The sequence below is a fragment of the Acomys minous genome (assembly GCF_964271855.1).
Source record: "Acomys minous genome assembly, chromosome: 3".
Lineage (NCBI taxonomy): Eukaryota > Metazoa > Chordata > Mammalia > Rodentia > Muridae > Acomys > Acomys minous.
In genome coordinates, this window is record NC_140485.1 from 90,226,175 (window position 1) to 90,245,361 (window position 19,187).

Below are 19,187 nucleotides of genomic sequence, written 5' to 3' on the forward strand. Positions count from 1 at the left end.
TTTTCAATATCAACATATATAAAAATAGATATGACTTCTCACTATCCATAAATGTGACCTACTTTTCATATTAATTATGTGAAACAAAAATGCCAAACATAGTCGTGTTCTTCCTTGATCTGTTTTCTCCATATAATTATGCAGTGATTACAACTATTTCTGTAATTTGTTACTACTTCTTGATAAATAGCATTTATCTCATTCCCATCTTATTCTTATCATCTTATTTCCATGTAATATCTCTTATGGTTTCTCTTTATTAGTAGTACCTTTGTATTTTTTCCTCTCCTAGAATTCATTTTTGTTGCAGTTTTTCTCAGGTACACTTCAGATGTATACTCATCCACATGAATTTGAAATGATTCTTACCTCATAGGATGAAACCTGGAAGCACATGGCCCCTGGCCCTCACTGTTCGACATCCCTGTGCCCCTCTCCTCAGTTTCATTCCCTCCCAATGTATATAGGATGCTGGCTTTCATATCACCTGGATTGTATTCCCTGTGTTGGAACCTCTTTTACCATGTTCTACATAAAGCTTTAGAAAAAAAACTTGTAGTGCATGCTTTTTGTCCTGGCTTTCAAACCTAGACCTCTGCGAAGTCTCCCTTCTGCTTTAACCCTTTAACTCTAAAAATTCTAAATATAAATGCACTATTTTGTTAAGCTTCTCTCCAGAGTTACATTTTGCCCTTAGATTTTCTCTGTGTTTTTTGTTTGTTTGTTTGTTGTTGGTTTTGTTTTTTTCTTGTTGTTTTTTTGTTATTGTTCTTTTAAATTGGTCTTTACCTTACAAAAGGTCCCTTACATATCTACATGGAGTTTCAACATTGAAAAAAGACTAAATGCTGTGTAGTTCAAGTTATTTTAAAGTTTTAAAGTTGTGCTTTTTGTTTGATGATATCATATGAAATTAATTAATTTTTAGGTATTGACTGATGAACACAATAACTAAATTGTCCTTTCTTCTTTTTCCTTTTCTTCTTCCTTCCTTTCTTTCTTCCTTCTATCCTTTCTTTCCTTCTTTCTTACTTATTTTCTTTCTTTTTTCTTGTTTCACTAATCTGGTATAGTGTAGCAATTGTAGAAAATTTCTTTAAATTAAACTGTTCCTTCCTCACCATCCTGGGGTAAGACTAATTAATAATCAGGAAGTCCAAAATTAAAATATTTCACCCTCCCAAGAAGCCGATTAAGACTGAAAAATTAAGTAATTCATGTCTCAGGAAGCCTCTGAAACTTATGAGATTCAAAGGGTTCTTCCCTTTCCAAGGTAACATAAGCAGTAAAGATTGCTGATCTGTTTACAAGACATATAGAATGGTGGGGCATGGGAAGTGGGGAAAGTGGAAGGTGTGATGTGAGGTGAAAGATGTAATATTTGTGACATGTCACCCAGGCCCTGGTAAGCTTTTCAGTTATGCAAATGCTTTGAGTTTCCATCCAGCCCAGACCAACTATTCATCTTCTTTTTGTTTGTTTGTTTTTTGTTTTTTTGAGACAAGGCTTCTCTGTGTAGCCTTGACTGTTCTTGACTGTCCTAGACTCACTTTGTAGACCAGGTTGGTCTTAAACTCATAGCAATCTGCCTGCCTCTGCCTCCCTATTCATATTCTTAAAGTAAACTCAATACACTTATTGATTCTTCAAATTGAACTTTGCAGGAATCATTTTGTCATGAGAACTACCCCAAGCTCAAAATAGTTGGAACTTTTTGAGCTCCCCAGGCCCTCCCCATTTCTGGGCATCTCTAAGAAAAGAGGCATTGAGGAGAGTGAGATAACAAGGACTGTAGTTGAACTTTTTAGCTATTTATTGTTTTTTTTTAAACTACCACTCTTCTCCATTCCCATTACAACTTTACAGTCACCTGCAACAATAGGTAAGAAAAAAAGAAGGATATAGGGGGAAAGGACATCATTATCATTAGACTATTTCCTACTGTTTAGGGGATTTGAATTCTTTGGGGCAGTGTTAATGATTACCAGCAGGATATCCAATTGCTTTTTGACACTTTGCATGTGATCACTTGAAAAACTGCAACAACAGCAGCAGCAGCAGCAGCAGCAACCAGTGCAGCTGCTTTAGGGGCTAGAGTTCCCAGAATTTCAAATGTCATACACTTGCAGAAACACTACATCTAAAAAAATGTCAGTCCTGTTAGAGCATGAGAAAAATCAGTCAGCTGCTATGGACAATGTGAAGTAGCCTATATCATATGCCTTGACTTAGAACAAAAACATAACCCCATAATATTAGTGATTTTAAAGAAATAGTGAATTCTCACTACATTTCTCCTTTCTATTTTAAACCATTAATTGTCCTGTGTTAAGTGAGAAATTATAAACAGAAATATTTTCCATGAACTAAATGTTTTTTCAGATCAGTGGTCAATGTCAAGAATTTCAGGTGACCTCTCCTGCTCAGATCTAATCTTTTTGAGTTTTGATGGTATCAAAATCTTTTCATTTCCTGTGCAGACATAAGCAAAATGGTGTCCCTAACTCAATTTTCCATTCTGATGTTAACATACCCTTATAGTATATAGGTTGAATTAATTCTACAGTTTTTTCATTAACCCAGAGTCTCTTGGTTGTTGTTGTTTCTCTTTCATTAACATTCAGAAAGTTTGGAATTAACAAATACTATTTAGTCTATACATCTTTCTATAACAGCTTTTCCTGTAGAATTGTTTGGTATACCCATTATGTGCTTTATATTATATTGTGTAAAGAATTGCTTCATTTTACTGAAGACATATGCAAGAGTATTATCAATCTCAAATCATGCAAGTACCCTCATAATAGACATTATTTCCAATATATTTGTAATTACAGAATCAGCTTTTCAAAACTCAAAGCAACTGCCTAATGGAACACTGAATAGGTATCAATGATACAATGTACAATTTATAATTTTCCATTTTATTCAAAGTAAAACAAACCCATCTACCAGATTTTATTCCTTTTGTTTCTCTGATGGTTGCTTCTACTGGGTAATGGAATTTTGTTATACAAAGAACAAATAGAACATGTTCTTATAATGTCCTTAGTTTGGTAAAAAGTGATAGAATTTTTTGTTTAAACCTTCACTGTTAACATGTGGTTTTCATGAAATTTTGAGGTTTCTAACACATTTCTTATTAATACTTGGTCAATTTCTTTATTTTCTTGTACAAGTGGACTTGTTAAGCCTGTGTGAAAGCAAACATGGGTGATATATAATATATAGTTTCTATTTCTGATTGCCTATTACAGTTGCATAAATAATAGAGGTAATTCTGACATATCAGAAATAAATCCAGCAGCTTCTATATGCAAAAACAACAACCAAACAAAAACCCAGAAAAACAAACAAACAAAAAACCTCTTTCTGTATATTTAGAGTAAGTAATTCTGTTAGAGATTCAGTAAAATCTAATTATACCATAAGAATTGCATGAAACTCTGATTTTTGAAGTGAAATATATGGGTTTTGAACTACTTTGCTTATTTTGTCTGACTTATAGCCTACCATTCCCAACATTTTTACATTAGAATAGAATGTAGATGCTTCAGGAAATGGCATTTCCTTTATAATATGTGGAAGAATCTGAGTAGTTCTTTTTATAAACTGAAGATGCTTCCTTTCAGGATATCTGTTGTTATTTATCCAAAATAGTTACTGCAAGCTTTTTGCCAATCTTCATTGATTGCCCATAATGACATACTCTCAGAATCAGTAAAAGGCACTAAAATTTCAACCTGGTCTTCCCCTTACAATTGATGTAGTCTTCTTCTACCTTTTATGATTAAATGAGAAACTTTCTCTAGGTAAGTCTTTAGTTATTTTACTTTGTTGGTGTGTTAAGAAAAATGTTGCATAACAGTATCTTCCTTTAGTATAATGATCCCAATAGTAGAATGAGTTAAAGACAAGATAACCAATACTCAATCAAGTTTGGGAACAATTAAATCCACATATGCAACTTGCAATCTTTGATCTACCAGAGTTTACTTTCTTTCTTCTTCAGTTGTTAACAACTTAGGCTGCTTAAGTCCAAATCTCCTAATAATTGTTAATACAAATTACTTAACACTTGAATGGTTAATTCAATGCTAGACCATAACCAATTAATATCTCCCATTGTCCCGCGCAGCCTCCTTGCCAGCAAGAAAGACGCGGGAGCCAGGATCCTTCTGCAAACCTCTTTAATGAAGAATGAAGGAGGAAGACGCAGAGCACAAAGGGTGCCCTGCTTAAGTAGGTCCCGCGGCCCCAGTGCAGCGTGTGCGAAACGGATTGGCTATTAGGTCTTCACCAACTATGACGCCCTGGGCTGGGCGGTGATCAAGCCTGGCTGTACAGCTGTCGCATGCGCATTGACTCGTTTATTAGGCTCATCCCAGACAAAGGAGATAGGAAATTGGCGCCAACTCAGAGCGCGGCTCTCCACATCCCATTAATTTTTTAAAATCATTAAGATTTTACAACTGATCTCTTCTGGTCTGTACCTTTTGTAGTTGAGTATTTTCTTGGCTTATTTTATAATCCAAATAATTAATATAATCTCCTTTCTGTAATGCTTTCAGGAGCAATCTGTAATCCACAGTATGAAAGAGGTACTTGTGTTTTCTTTTTCCTAAAGTATATGTGTCAGAATCAGCCAAAAAATGTCATCCATTTTGTGATTGATAATGGATTGAGAAAATTGACTATGAATGATTTCTAGTAGTTGTTGAACAAAATATTGACATAAAGTTGGACTACTTAACATTTCCTGTGGAAGAAAGTTTCATTGATATATTTTTACTGGTGCAACATTATTGTAGGTAGATACTGTGGAGGAAAACCTTTTCTTATCCTGCTCCTGCAAGGGAATTGTAAAAAAGCAATCTTATAAACCAATTATTACCAAAGCCATGGCTTAGGTAATGAAGAAGGTAAAGACGTTTTTGGTTCTAAGAGATCCATTGCTTAAATTACTTTATTCAAGCAGTTAACATCCTCCATTTTCCTCATTTCTTTTTTATAACAAACACAAGAAAATTCCATGGTATGGGAGACATCTATATGTTGAGCCTTTAGCTGCTCTTGTACCAGCTGCTCAAGTGCCTGTAATTTTTCCTTACTTAAAGACCACTGATATACCCACAAAGTTTTTTCAGTCAACCATTTTAGGGATATGACTGTTGTTATTGCACCAGCACCAATTATCCCCTAAACTTAGAAACTCAATCTCTGTGATGTCCTGTGTTTGGACAATTGGCAGAGCCTAAGATTGTTTTAGGTGAAATATATGAATTCTTTCTCCAGGATTATCTACCATTCCACCCCTAATTTCATTATGTGCTTTCTCTGGAATTGAAGGAACATTAATCTATAGTTCTATAGTAGTGTCATCGCATTGAATCTGTTCTTATAGGTCAGAGTATTACCTTTAAGCCAGCAACTGATCTTTGACAATGTTCATTCCCCTTGCTCTATTTCACTGTTTAATATTTGTGATTCTTCTCTCTACCACATTCACCATTGTAAGTGCTAACTGGCTTCTAGTATAGCTGTTATAAACCCTTCCAATCTTGGGTGGAAATTCTATATTTAGTAGCCCAATGACATGGAATTTGTTTTACATTAGGTGAATGCCATAGGAAATCATGCCTTATTTAAAATGCCTCAGACTTATTATTTCTATAGGACTTCACCGTATTTCATCATAATTATTATCTACACCCTTAGTGGTCCTGTGCTGTATGATTATTGGGAAAACCAACAGTGATATTGCAATCTCAGGCTGCCCTTTTTCTGTATCTGGTGGCACAGTTGGTTTGAGATTAGCCCTTCCTTTTGAAATAGGTTGTTTCAGCTTTTTTTTTTTTTTTGTCACTATTGCCTTGCATAGCCTCTTCCTTCTCCTGTTCATACACCTGGCTCTTTGCCCTGCCCAGGGGCTGTGAGGATTGGACACTGAAAGTGTGTAGTGCTTGTCAGGGTCACAGTCTGCCTTCTAGTAGTTTGTTTCCATCTTTGTTCCTGAGGTATGTGGGGGGGGACTTCTACTCTCTTGTTCAGTCACTGAGTCTGAGCCTTTTATTTTTCTCTGTTCAACGCTACTCACTTTCCTAGTACTTCTACCTCTACTTGCAATTTTTCCAGTTGATTAGTCTACTCTGCAACCCTTCAGAAATGAAATGGTAGAGGAGAGTGATCCTTTTGATTTTCCTATTTCTGTGTTTTGCTTTGTTTTTTGTTTATCAGGTTCCTTCCTTTCCACTAACAATTTTTCCAGAATATATGTAGAGGAAAAGTTTAAAAAAAAAACAACAACAGAAAATTGTCTCTGGGAGTGAAGCAGAGATCAAGGGTTAAGAGGGGAAACTCAGTTAAATAGCCACTATGAACCTTTTGCTGCCATCATGAAACAAAACACCCACCCCTTTTTCCTTGCAATTTTATCTACCTCATTTGAAACGAGACTTCCCATCCTGCCTAGCCTCACATCTGGGTGCAACTTGTAGCTGGACTTTTTGGCTATTTCTTGGGTTCTTTTTCCTACTCCCTTTCTCCACCCTTTTCCCACCATTTCAATTTCCCAGCACTGTGTAGAAGAGAAAGAAGCACACAGAACAAAGTAGGCATCATTATTATTAGACCACATCCTGCTGACCAGGGGCATCAAGTTCCTTTGGACAAGGTTGATCTTTGCCAAAAGGATTTCTGATTTCTTCTTCTCTCTTCTCACATAACCACTTGACCAACTGGAACAAACCACAAAAACAACATGAGGAAGAGAAGAAGCCATGGCAGTTCTAGCATTTTATATACCCTCTCAAGAGTTCCTAGAATTCTGAGTGTTATACATTTGCAGAAACTATTTGTACCTGGCAAAATAGTCAGCTGCTTTGGACAATCTCAGCAGCCATATATTCCACACCTGGGATTAAAATAAAAAGATATTTCTGTAAAATATCTGTGTTCCTTAAGAAACAAAAAATTCTTACTACACAGGACTAACTTTGCCCAGCCAAAATTATTTGCTGGCAAGTATAGGTTTTTGGACTTTTACTTCCTGTTTGCTTGCTTCTACTCTCCCTCATAATAAAAGAATCCTGACTGAGCACATATTTATGGAGTCATCTCTACATGGCCTACCAGCATAGTAAACTTTCCTCTTCTGAATGAAAACCAACTAGGTATTACAGTTTTCCAGAGACTCATGAAACACTTCCTACAGTCTATCATTGTATAGATATATACAGATGTATAGATATATGAGATGTATAGATGTTTGTTCATATCTCCTTGAGAAAACTGACATAACCAAGATATTCCTGTCTGTGTAGTTTTTCTTTTAAATTGTTAGCATAACTATACTTTCAATGCTGTCAAAATATCACATCTCAGCATGTGTATGAAAGGATATCTTGTTGGTATGGCAGTTCAGCAGAAGGCTGACATCTCAAAGACATTCAGATGTAGCCAATGGACAGTTCATTGTCCTCATGGAGAGGTGGAGGGGAGAGTGGGGGACTCCCTCTGACATGAACTCTGGTGCAAAGTATTTGATCACTGCCTCTTGGCAGAGAGACCCTGTGGGAACACAGAGGAAGGGGATGCAGGCTATCCTGATGAGGCTTAATAGGCTGTGGCCAGATGGTGGGGAGGAAGACCCCACTTGTTAGAGCTTTAGGGGAGAAGAATAGGGCAGAAGATAGAGGGAGGGTGTGAACAGGAAGATAAGAGTGAAAAGATTACATTTGTGATGTAATGTAAATAAATTATAATAAATATATGTAGAAAAAGATATTCTGCAAATATTTTTCTGACTTACTGTTGTATATTTATTGAATAGATGGTTACAATGAGCATAAGATTATTTTAACAAGAAAATAACAATAGTCACACAAAGGGCACATTTTATTCCTATAAGTATGGTAATTCCAGTAGGAAAGTATAATTATGATCTGTGGAAGATTATAATTGCAGTTGGAAGCCCTTTCCCCACTCCCTGGACTGCTTTCCTTTCAGTTATCTCCAGTTCTTCCAACCAACAAAGGACATTGTTTCATAACACTTTCTCCTTCTAGACCACCATTTTTTGACGGTACAAGTCAAATTAAAAATCAAAGCTGTGGCTTAATTCTTAAAGCTATTAATAATTATAAATTACCCCTATCTTAGGAACTCAAGACATTTTTAACTTCAATTAAAACAACATATACAAACAATTACTCCTTACTGGGTTTTGGTACAGAAATTTGAAAATACATTCACGCATGAGGTTTCTGCATATTAATGAGCTTAAGTTTTTTTTTTTCAGCAACTAAAACCTCTTATATGCTCTTCAATACCATGCATTTCTTTTCAGGAGCATCAAGGTAGAAAAGATCTAATAATAAAGCCCATGCATTATAAATACTGAAATGAATAAGCACTTTATTCAGTGGTTGTGTTACATTTTTCACATATGTAATTCTTGGCATCATGGTTAAATTATATTGAGAATCACTTGAATTCCGTATTAAATAAAAAAGAAACAAATAGTTCTGTCTGTACCTCAGTTAAAAGTAAGGGTTGACAAATTTAAATGCTAATTATGACCCATAAACACACATGCATGCACACATGCATGCACACATGCACGCACACACAAACACAGAAATATTAAGGTGAACAAAGCAAATAAATACACATTATTTGAACTTTGTGTTTCATTCAGTACCATAAAATAACTTAAATTTATACAAGAAAATGTGATTTTTAAAAAACATTAGCATCATGGTAAAATTATTACTGCTTTTTGTGGAATTATTTTCAGTTTAAAGTCCACACATGGAAAATTAAGCAGACAGGAAGAGTAAGGAAAACCTTTCACAAAAAAAGCAATGAAGTATTACATAGAAAATGAATTACTAATGACCTGTAAGAGTATGAGTGGATTCTCTGCTTGAGTAAGAATAGCTGCAAGTTTAGACTACTTTAAGAAAAAAATTCCCATTGTTCATAGTGGCAAGATTTTAAATTCTTAACTTTACAATTTGTTGGTAAAACTGTGCGGAAATTTGGCTCTTAGATATATGGGATTACAAATCGGCCCAACTACCTGGAAGAGAAATTAGCAGTGCTGGCCTGTACTAACTGTGTACCTTTCATCAGGCAACCAACATTTATACATTTGCACTTGAAGCAGCCAGAAGCAAAACTTGGAAGTGGATGCCACCTGGAGTTAATGGCAGTGCCCAGCCCTCCCTGCCCCCTGAAATTTATGAGACAAACTTTTAAGATCCCCAGAAACAAAAGACAAGAAAATAGGCCCTAGAAACAACAGGGTAAACTTCCAGCCTTGGACCTAGAGACCCCACTGAGAATCTCAAGCCAAAGAACCAGGATAAGAAAGATAGTCTCTCTCACCAGCTGATCTTTTCAGAAAAAAAGCAGGAAGATGGTTGCATCTTTATGACATCTAAAAAGAGTCTACCCCTTACCTGGTGCCTCCTCATAGATGTTCATGAACACCGTAAAGAGCAAGACCATCAGTCTGTAGGGAGAGCCCATTGAACCACCACTGAGAACAGCAAGATGAAGATCCAGCTTGAAGAAGGCATGAAAGCATCTCCCTGTGCCCAGCAGACACTGATAGTTACAGGCTGGAAAATAACCAAGAATGGGCCTTCTCATAAGCGAGGTGTTTTACTTCACCCCAGTCAATGAAAAGTTGACATTTGGAAATATATCTGAACTCTAAGAAATTGATTCCAAACCTTATCAAAGAAACTTGCAAAACAGCAAAAGTTTGCTTTGCTGTAAAAACTTTGTCCCTACTGTCACAAATTGGAAATAACATTTCATCAACACTACTTCACAATATATTTTCTTATGACTTTACTATGTGATGACATGCTAACTTTAATAATATATTCAAAAGTATCTAATAATACATTGACCTTAAATACATAAGCATAATCATTTATAGCTCTGTTGTTTCTACTGATCTTAAAAGGATCACTTGACCTTCAGTAAGCATTTTAATCCAGTTTGTTTCCATGTCTTCTCCTAAGCAGGGGAACCCAATTTTCATTTTTATCTTGAACTAGGATTCAGGATGTGTAGAGAGGGCAGAATCTTAGCCATGTGTAAGAAGCCTCCAGCGAATGGTTTCCAGAAAACTAGGTTAAGAATCAGGAGCAGACAGTCTAGATGTGTGTGCATTATGGCAGACATACTTTCAGAAGGGCACAAGAATCTTAGCCTCTGAAGCTGGTCATTTGACATGGAATATAGTAGTCCTATTTCTCACCTTTATGCTCAGCCCCTGCATCTTATCAGGCTCATGCTAATGTCAATTTGTGTGCACATGTCTTTTTCAACCCTATTGTTCTCCTGAGGCAGAATTTCATGTTCTTTTTCCTGCTTTATTCCAATAATTTCTGGTTCAGTTGCTAGACCAAATTCTCCTCTAACTTTGAATTCGACATTGAAAGAAGAAAGCTGAATAAAACTCCATGTAGTATTTTTATGTACTGAGGGTCCAATAAAAGTTAATGGATGTGAATTGAGTACACATTTTCTGAGATTCCTTTATGTTTTCTGCTTCGTTATAGCTTTTAAGCATGCCTAGCTTGTGGTTGAGGGTCTTGTACTCTGAGATTTAAATATAGACATTCTCACTAAATATTGGGTGGTACCAGGTTTCTTTCATTTGAACTACAGCAGACTCAATGAGATATAAACCACTGATGTGGCAACAGCCTTAAACAAACGCAAGCAGCAATCCACAATGAAATGTGAACCCGAAAGTAAGAGGTCTGTTCAGTCAGCCAATTCCTCTCAGCAGGATTCATATTGGTAATATGACATCGCTCTCTGACAAACAAGGTTCCAAAAAGCACTTTACACTCCTGCTATCTATCACACATGCCAAGAGCCCAAGTCAAAGAAAGAGATGCAGGCTCTTCCTTCATCAGAGCCTAAAAAATCCTGATTCCTACTAAGTCTGTTCTAATCTTCATCAGTCTTATTTTTGCTACTTCTATTATCAGGAAATGAGGGTGGCTAGATATTGTTTCTTATTTTCTGAGAAGTTAGAAAGTTGGAAAAATGTAAAACAAGATACAGGCTGTAAATAATCTTTGTATCTGTTCTGCTTGCCCTTATCAAAGTCATATGCATAACTTTGTTATTTAAAAAAATATTTAAAAAGTTGAATAGCACAGAGCTGGTTATCCAGGTATGTCTGCCACTGGAAATTTATTATAAAAAGTATAAAGGATATTTTTGTTTGTCTGCTTGTATTCCTTTAAAACAATGAGTAAAATTGCATGTAAGGTGGGAATTATCTTAGGCAGTTGTGGATCTATGTACATTTTTCTTTAAACTCAGCAGGACTCATTTATAAAATGCAAAGCTTTTTAAGAAATCATTTACACCACAGGTCAAAACAAGTCTCTCAAACGCAAGGATGATAACATTTCCACTCAAACATAAAAGAAATTAATCACGAAACATGAATACTAAATATGGAACAAACTCTAAATTCTGATGTCTCCTTTGAGAAAGACAAAATGATATCATAGATGCCATAATAGATACACTCCATCTCCTGGATCTATATTTGATGATTAGCTTTGACTGCTATCATCTAAAAAATTTCTTGAGACAAATAGTGTATGTGTGCCCCTGTGCATGTGTGCCTATTTGTGTAGAAAATATTGTCTGCTGTGATTTGTTCTCAATTTTTGTTCCACTTTAAAGTCCCCTGGCTACTACAGGACCCTGATACTTTGACCAAGTAAGTAACAATGTGATGCTTACATTTGGGAGTGGTTCAGATTCGGTGTACATCAACAATGCTAAGGGGTGATTACTAGGCCCAGCATTTCTGGTTCTATTGATTTTGGGTAAGGACATGTTTTCATATTTCTTTCAAGTTATCCTGTAACATTGGTACTGTTGGACTGTCACTCTGTCATCTCACTTCATAGAGAATTGTCTTCTAACTTGTAAGTACCAAAAACCTGAGGCTATCATTTGCTCCAGTAGTTTGAGGGCTCAAAAAATTTCATTATAACTGCTCCCAGGTGAGGGAAATTGACCATATTTTGAGTTCTCAGTCTTTTAAAAGTTCAGATGTTAAATGTGACTTTATAGGTCAATGCCATGATGTAGACTCACTTGCTCGGCCGAGAGCAAATCTCTTCTGCAGCTTCAACTCATGTGTAGTTCCTTTCTGGAGAAGTGAGGAATTCACCTTTAAATTGTGAGTGCTACTGAAATTGCTACTCAGTGTGATTGTTTTATTATTCTTGCTACATTAAACATTTACTACATTCAGGGAAGGGGATAAAACATTTTCTGATTTATGTATCTTCAGAACAATAGTTGAATGAAGTTATTTATCCTCAATTTAAGAGGACATTAAGAAATTTTCCTTAAATCTAAACTGTAGGATTTTGTCTCACCACAATAAGATACTCATGGTCACCTCTGTTTAGAAACAACCATCGTTGACTGGCATTATCCTTAGATTCTCAGCTCAGAAGTCTTATGCCCTTGCTTATCTATTCCCCTTTCCAGGACACCTGAGGCACAAGATCAGAAGTATGTGCAATGGCCTCAGTTAGACTGCAGAAATATCTGGTAACAGCACTCATACTTTCAGTTCCAAATGTGATCATCTAACCATTTGCGATAAATTGCAGTTTCATGTTTTATATATTATTTAAAAAATTTGTGTATGTGTGTGTGTGTGTTCTCTGTGGTGTGTGTGTGTATGTGTGTGTGTGTGTGTGTGTGTGTGTGTGTGTGTGTTCTGTGTGTGTGTGTAAGTCTATGTTGGATTGCAGGCATATGCTTAGGCAGACCAGAAAAGGATCTACAACTCCCCGAAGGTGGAGCTACAGAGTTACATAGAGCTGCCTGATGTGGATGCTGGAAACCAGATTCTGGTCCTGTGGAAGACCAGGGACACCACTCTCAACAGCTAAGACTTCTCTCCAGCCCCAGTTTTAAATGTCAAAGTGGCACCTCTTTTGCTCAGATTATTAGTCAAAGAGTCATGCATCTTATATAGCAGGGGGATTGCTATGTATCAAATAACCCTATTAAGTGACTTATAATTGCTACATGAGTTAAAGTCTCAAAAAAACATTATTATTGTTTCATAGGCTGTAAGAAATGCACTGGCATAGCATAACAGAAGGGGAGTTAGTTGACAGTGGAATGGTGACATGTATAAAGGTGAAGTGAGGAGGAATAAATTCCTAGATATTTGAAATACAACATATAGATATGATAATTTTGACCTCCCTGGCCACACGCACTTATGTTGCCACCTCCTCCCTCTCCCTTCCTCCATCCTCCTCTCTCTCTCCCTCTTAAAAATAAAATTAATTTATCAAAACATTTTAGTGTGAGGAAAATCTACAAAAATAATCTAGCACTTTCCAGAAACTTAAGCAGGACCTCTGTGATTGTCCTTCAAAAAGTGAAAGCCTGTTTGGGTAGGACTGTGTTGTATGGTGTGTTTCTGCAGTAAAAATTATTTGATAAGAGTTTATATTATCTGCACTCATGATAGCATTGCCAGATTTAAATGATAGGTGTATTTAAAACAATTATGTTATAATATAAGACTATATCCTGTATTATTAGGACATATTTATAAGAACCCAAATTATAACTTTCTGGAATTAAAGCTTTCTCTGTGTCTTATATATTTATTTGATAAATATAGCCAACATACGTGGGAGTCTTGATTTTATTTTGTAGATGATACACAGTTTGATAGCTTATGGCATCTCCCACATGCCTCTGTGCAGAACACACCATTTCTATTTCAGTTATGAGCATATTCTACTAATCAAATGTTCCAAACAATGAAGTCACAATAGAAACAAGGCTGATAGTTTTCTGCTTTGTTAACATCTTAATAGGGTTTGGTTCAACACAAACCAAATAGGTGAAATTTACTCTCTACCAACAGCCAGGGACACTGAAATAAATAGATCCCTTTACATAATCCTAACAGAATTATTTTTATTACATACACACATTACTTCCTGATAATTTCTAGAGATAATAAAAAGTGAGTCTTATTAACCTCGCTATTATTTCTGTTCAGACACTAAGGAAATTGAGGCTGAGGAAGGTTAACTAAGTTGCCAGTTGTAACATAACTGTTGAGCCAAAGGTCAATATGCTTTGTATTTAGGACCCAGTATCTGTACAGGTGTCCTACCACACTCCCTCAGAAAAGTAAGCCTAGCATATCTACTCAACACAGTTTGATATGAACTTTGTTTTTCAAAATTACATTTCTGTTTTATGTTGGCTTTACTACTTTTAAAGGAAATGAATAAAAATGTCCTAGAACCTACCTTGAAAATAATTTTGTACATGTAATTATTAGTTTCTTGTCATTTTAATGATGTGAAATATCATATTAATAACTGTTCTAATAATAGGGTCCTCCCTCCCCACACATCTAAGAGGTATGATACCTGACCCCAAGGCTTCCCTGTAATTTGGAGGAAAGGATTCTAACATTACTTTCCTTACGAACGAATAGATACACATATTTTAAAGAAATCTTTAAATGAATATATCTTCAGGATAATGTTTGTAAGATTGATTTTTCTGACAAAATTCTGGTCTTTGATTTCTGCAGTAAAGGCACAAATTGCAGCATCCAGTAATAGTGCAGCTTCTGATGTCTTTATGATGTTTTTCTCATTCATTGTGATGCATCTTAATTCTTGAACTATGATTGTTGGTGAAAAAATGTTGTATGACTTTTGAAGTTGTTTACTATAAAGCAATAGTCTCTTAATGCTCCTATATAACTGTAGTTTACCAAGCTTTATATTTAAACATAGTTCTAGAGTTCCCTGACTCTACCATTTAACTTGATTTATGTTTGTGGTGTGAAAGTAAAGAGTTCTCCAATAATTTAAGGTGATTTTGAAAATAAGTAAAGAAGAAAATGTACCTACTAAACTAAACTTGCTTGAAGATATTAATTATGTATTTCAGTGAGGGGCATGAGTGAGAAATAATTTAATCTGCGACATAAAATAGATCCCCATTTGTACTTTGGGGGAAGGTATTTTCTAAATAAGCACAAGTGTTCTTTTGTTTGTTGGTTGGTTGGCTTGTTTTTTGTGAGTGTATGTGTGTATGTGTGTGTGTGTGTGTGAGTGTGTGTGTGTGTGTGTGTGTGTGTGTGTGTTACAAATGAACAGCAATTAAATCATTTAGTGCAATCTAAAACATGTTCCCGTCCATGTCTGTTTTTAAATAAATTCACTTTGAAAGGCAAATCAGGACAGGAAAAATATCTCTGGCCCAAAGAGCAGTAGCCTCTATTGAGAGTATAACAGATGAAATTCGTTGATGATTTATGGAAATGCAGGGTGACAATGAGGCACAGCAGCAATACCTGCTGACTCAGGGTAAATTTGGGCTAGAAGCAGAAGTACAGGTAGGTGTCATTGTAGCCTTTACCAGTGACCACATGCCTGAAAATGTGGGCACACTGCCATGGCCATACACACAGCAATACTTCTCTAAAAACTGAACACTACAGAACTCCTAGAGAGAAATATTTCTCAATTCTCTAAGTCTGAAATCACATCCTCAGCATTTTGTATTAGGCAGACAGGAAGGCACGTTATCCATATTATATTAATCTTCGAAATGCGTTGCCTAAGGAGAATACATGAAAGAGAACAGATTATCTCTACTGAAGGCATTATCGCTTGAAAAGAAGAAAGGAAAAAAATAAAAGGTTTTTAAAAATGCATCCTAGGCAAACACGACACACTGTGCATCCCTAAACTCGTAGGAACCTGCTTCTCCCAGGCTGTACACAAAACACTGCATGGGTATTTTTGCTGCATCTGTTACATAAATGTTCTCCTTGAGATCGCAGAATTATGGGAAACATGTCCTTTAGGATTAGAAAGTTAAGAATTGTGTGGTGTTTTAAAAGTGGAAAGAAACTGAGTTTCACTGGCTTGCCCATTGTACATAAGAGGAGGCTTTAGTTTGTCATTTCTTAAGATACATATCAACATTCTACAGTTCTTTATTTTTTATTTAAATTTATAATTACTTTGTGTGCATGCTTGAAGTGTATGTGTCTGCATGTGTACATGTCCATGATGTGTATGATATGTATATGTGACATGTGACATAGGTCTCTATGGGTTTTTATGTGATACATGTATGTGTTTGAGTGTAGATATATATATGATGTATGTAATATATATATATATATATATGTGTGTGTGTGTGTGTGATGTATGTATATGATGTGTATATAATGTATATATGTGAAGGATATGTATGGTGTGTATAATGTGTGCAAGATGTTTATATGATGTGGGTGGACTGTATGATGTATGTGATATGAACATAGGTATATGTGTTTGTTCATATATGGAGCTCATAAGATACCCTGGGGTTCTGGGCCCATCGTCAACCTTGCTTCTGAGGCAAGGTCTCTTGATTACAGTTGCTCCCTCTAGTCCAGATGGCCCATATGCCTCTTTGGTTGCTTTCCTTTCTGCTTTTCATTTGTCAGAGGAATGTTCTGGAATGAGACATTTACATGGCTTTAACATGGGTTCCTGGGACCCTAACTCAAATCATCAGGCTTACACAGCAAATGCTTACCCACAAAACCATCTTGTTCAGCCTATATCTAATGTTTTTGAAGCTAACTTCTGAGGCACTTTTGGAAAAATTATGATTTAAAGAAGTATTTGGAAGTCTATTATCACAGATGGAAATTTACCAAGAGAGCAGCCATTGAATACCACTTGGGATATAATGAATGAAACAAAGACAGGGGGAAAAAAACCAAAACAACAACAATAAAAAGCAAGCAAGTAAGCAAACAAAAATAACCAATCAAATAGGCAAAGCAATCAAGCACAAAGAAGCTTGCTTTTTGATCACTTGCCCCTGGAGAAGCTACTCACCATGCAACAGGGGAAGAGGATACACTCAGTCCTGATGTGACTTGATAAGCTGGGGTGGGTTGGTGGTGGGTAACTCCTTTTGATGAGGAATGGGTGAAGGGAAATGGGTAAGAGGGAGGGAAGGAGTGCCAGAAAGGGAGGAGTAGACGGAAGGGGCTACAATAAGAATTTAAAGTGAATAAATTAAAAAGTAATTTAAAAAAAGAAATTCTAAATGCCACACTGTATTCAGAGACTCTCAGTCCCCATCCCTGACATGTTGATCTCAGCATTGGAGGAGGCATTCTCACTATACCTCAAGGTATCATGATGCAACTAAGCCTAAGAACAATATTATTTGCTAAATTTCAAATTTAATAGTAGGGAAATATTCAGTTTTTACTTATGCAAACAAACATGCATAAGCCTCATCTAGCATGCTAAGCCTCAGCATTTTTTTTTCCAGAGCAAAAGCCTGAGGAATGGAGAAACAGTAGTTATTAACAAGGAAGCCATATCACAGTCCAGAAGACCATTTGAAAAGAGCTAACAAATAAGATTTCTTAGAAATGCATCTAAAACTAAACTTTCTCATTGTATGTTGCCAAATAAAAGGGATATGGAGTATAAAGTCTTATCATTTTACACACACACACACACACACACACACACACACACACAAGTACACCTATGCAAAGAATACTATTTGTAATTAGATTAATTGAAAAGGGGAGATCCAAGATGGCGGCGAGCAGTGTGGACCATGTTTGGAAGCTCCAGTGAACAATTCAGAAAACTGCACAGATTTCTGAGCAAGGAACACCGAGGTCCCCAAACCACGGGAGCAGGAGTGCTCCACGGTTCGAGGGACCAGGGTGCGGAGGACCTGCATGCCCCTGCACATGGGAGGAGCGCGGATTTTCTCAGATCGGAGCTTGGTGCACAGTCCTAGCCCAAAAATTCTGGCTAGACCCTGTGTGCATTTTGGGCCCAGAATCCATAGCTGAGCTTGGCAGACGGTTTGGGCCATGAAAGTCTAGCTGAGCTCGGCATGTGGTTTGGGCCTAGTGTCCCTGGCTGGCCTTGGCAGGGGACCCAAAAGGATTTGGATACCTTGGCCTGACCCAACGCTCATTCAGAGACCCAGAAGGATTGCAGGACCCACAGTATAGGGGAGCTGAGGATCACTAGCTGTGAGAGTCTAAAATGACAGGGCTAGTTAGCCTCCTGCCATCCACACCAGTGAAGCATCAGAGCTTCCAGCCTATGGAAATTGTGAGAAAACAGGTGAATCTATCATCAGACTCCCTCCATCCAATGCTGGAAGCTACCCAACTTGAGACAGCAAGATGTCTAAAGGACAGTGTAAAAGCATACACAAACTAAACAAAACAAAACAAAAACAAAAAAACAAAAAACAAAACTACATGGGGTCTCCAGTTTCCAGCTATCCCAAAGAAAACAACCGAGAGAACTCAAATACAATGGAAATACAAGAAAATGACCCCAAATCCTTAGTAAAGAGGATGATAATGGAGGAAACAAATAAAATTTGTAATCAAATGGAGGAAGACACAGCCAAACAGGTGAGAGACATAAAAGAAGCACATAGAGTGGAACTGGAAAATTTTCAGGAAAATGCAAACAACCACATGAAAGAAATACATAAAATGGTTCAAGCTCTGAAGACCTATAGAGACAATGGAAGAAATTCAGGAATATACAAACAATCAGATGAAAGAAATCAAAAAATCAGTTCAAGATCTGAAGATGAAAATGGATTCAATGATAAACACACACACAGAAGAAAAATGAGTATGAGAGATCTCAGAGAAGAAGGCGAGCAACACAAAAGTGAGCTTTTCTAACAGAATCCAAGAGATGGAAGAACGAATATCAGGTCTAGAAGATTCAATTACAGATCTTGAAGCAACCATTAAAGAAAAGGCCAAATCTGTAAAACTCTTGACACAAAACATGCAAGAAATAAGGGACACCATGAAAAGAAGAAATCTGAGGATAATAGGCATTGAAGAAAGAAAAGATATCAGACTCCAAGGCCCAGAAAATATTCTCAACAAAATGATAGATGAAAATTTCCCCAATCTAAAGAGAGAGATGCCTATAAACATAAAAGAGGCCTACAGAACACCAAATAGAATTGACCAGAAAAGAAAAACTGTCCATCACATAATAATCAAACACAACACATACAGAACAAAGAAAAAATATTAAAAGCTGCCAGGG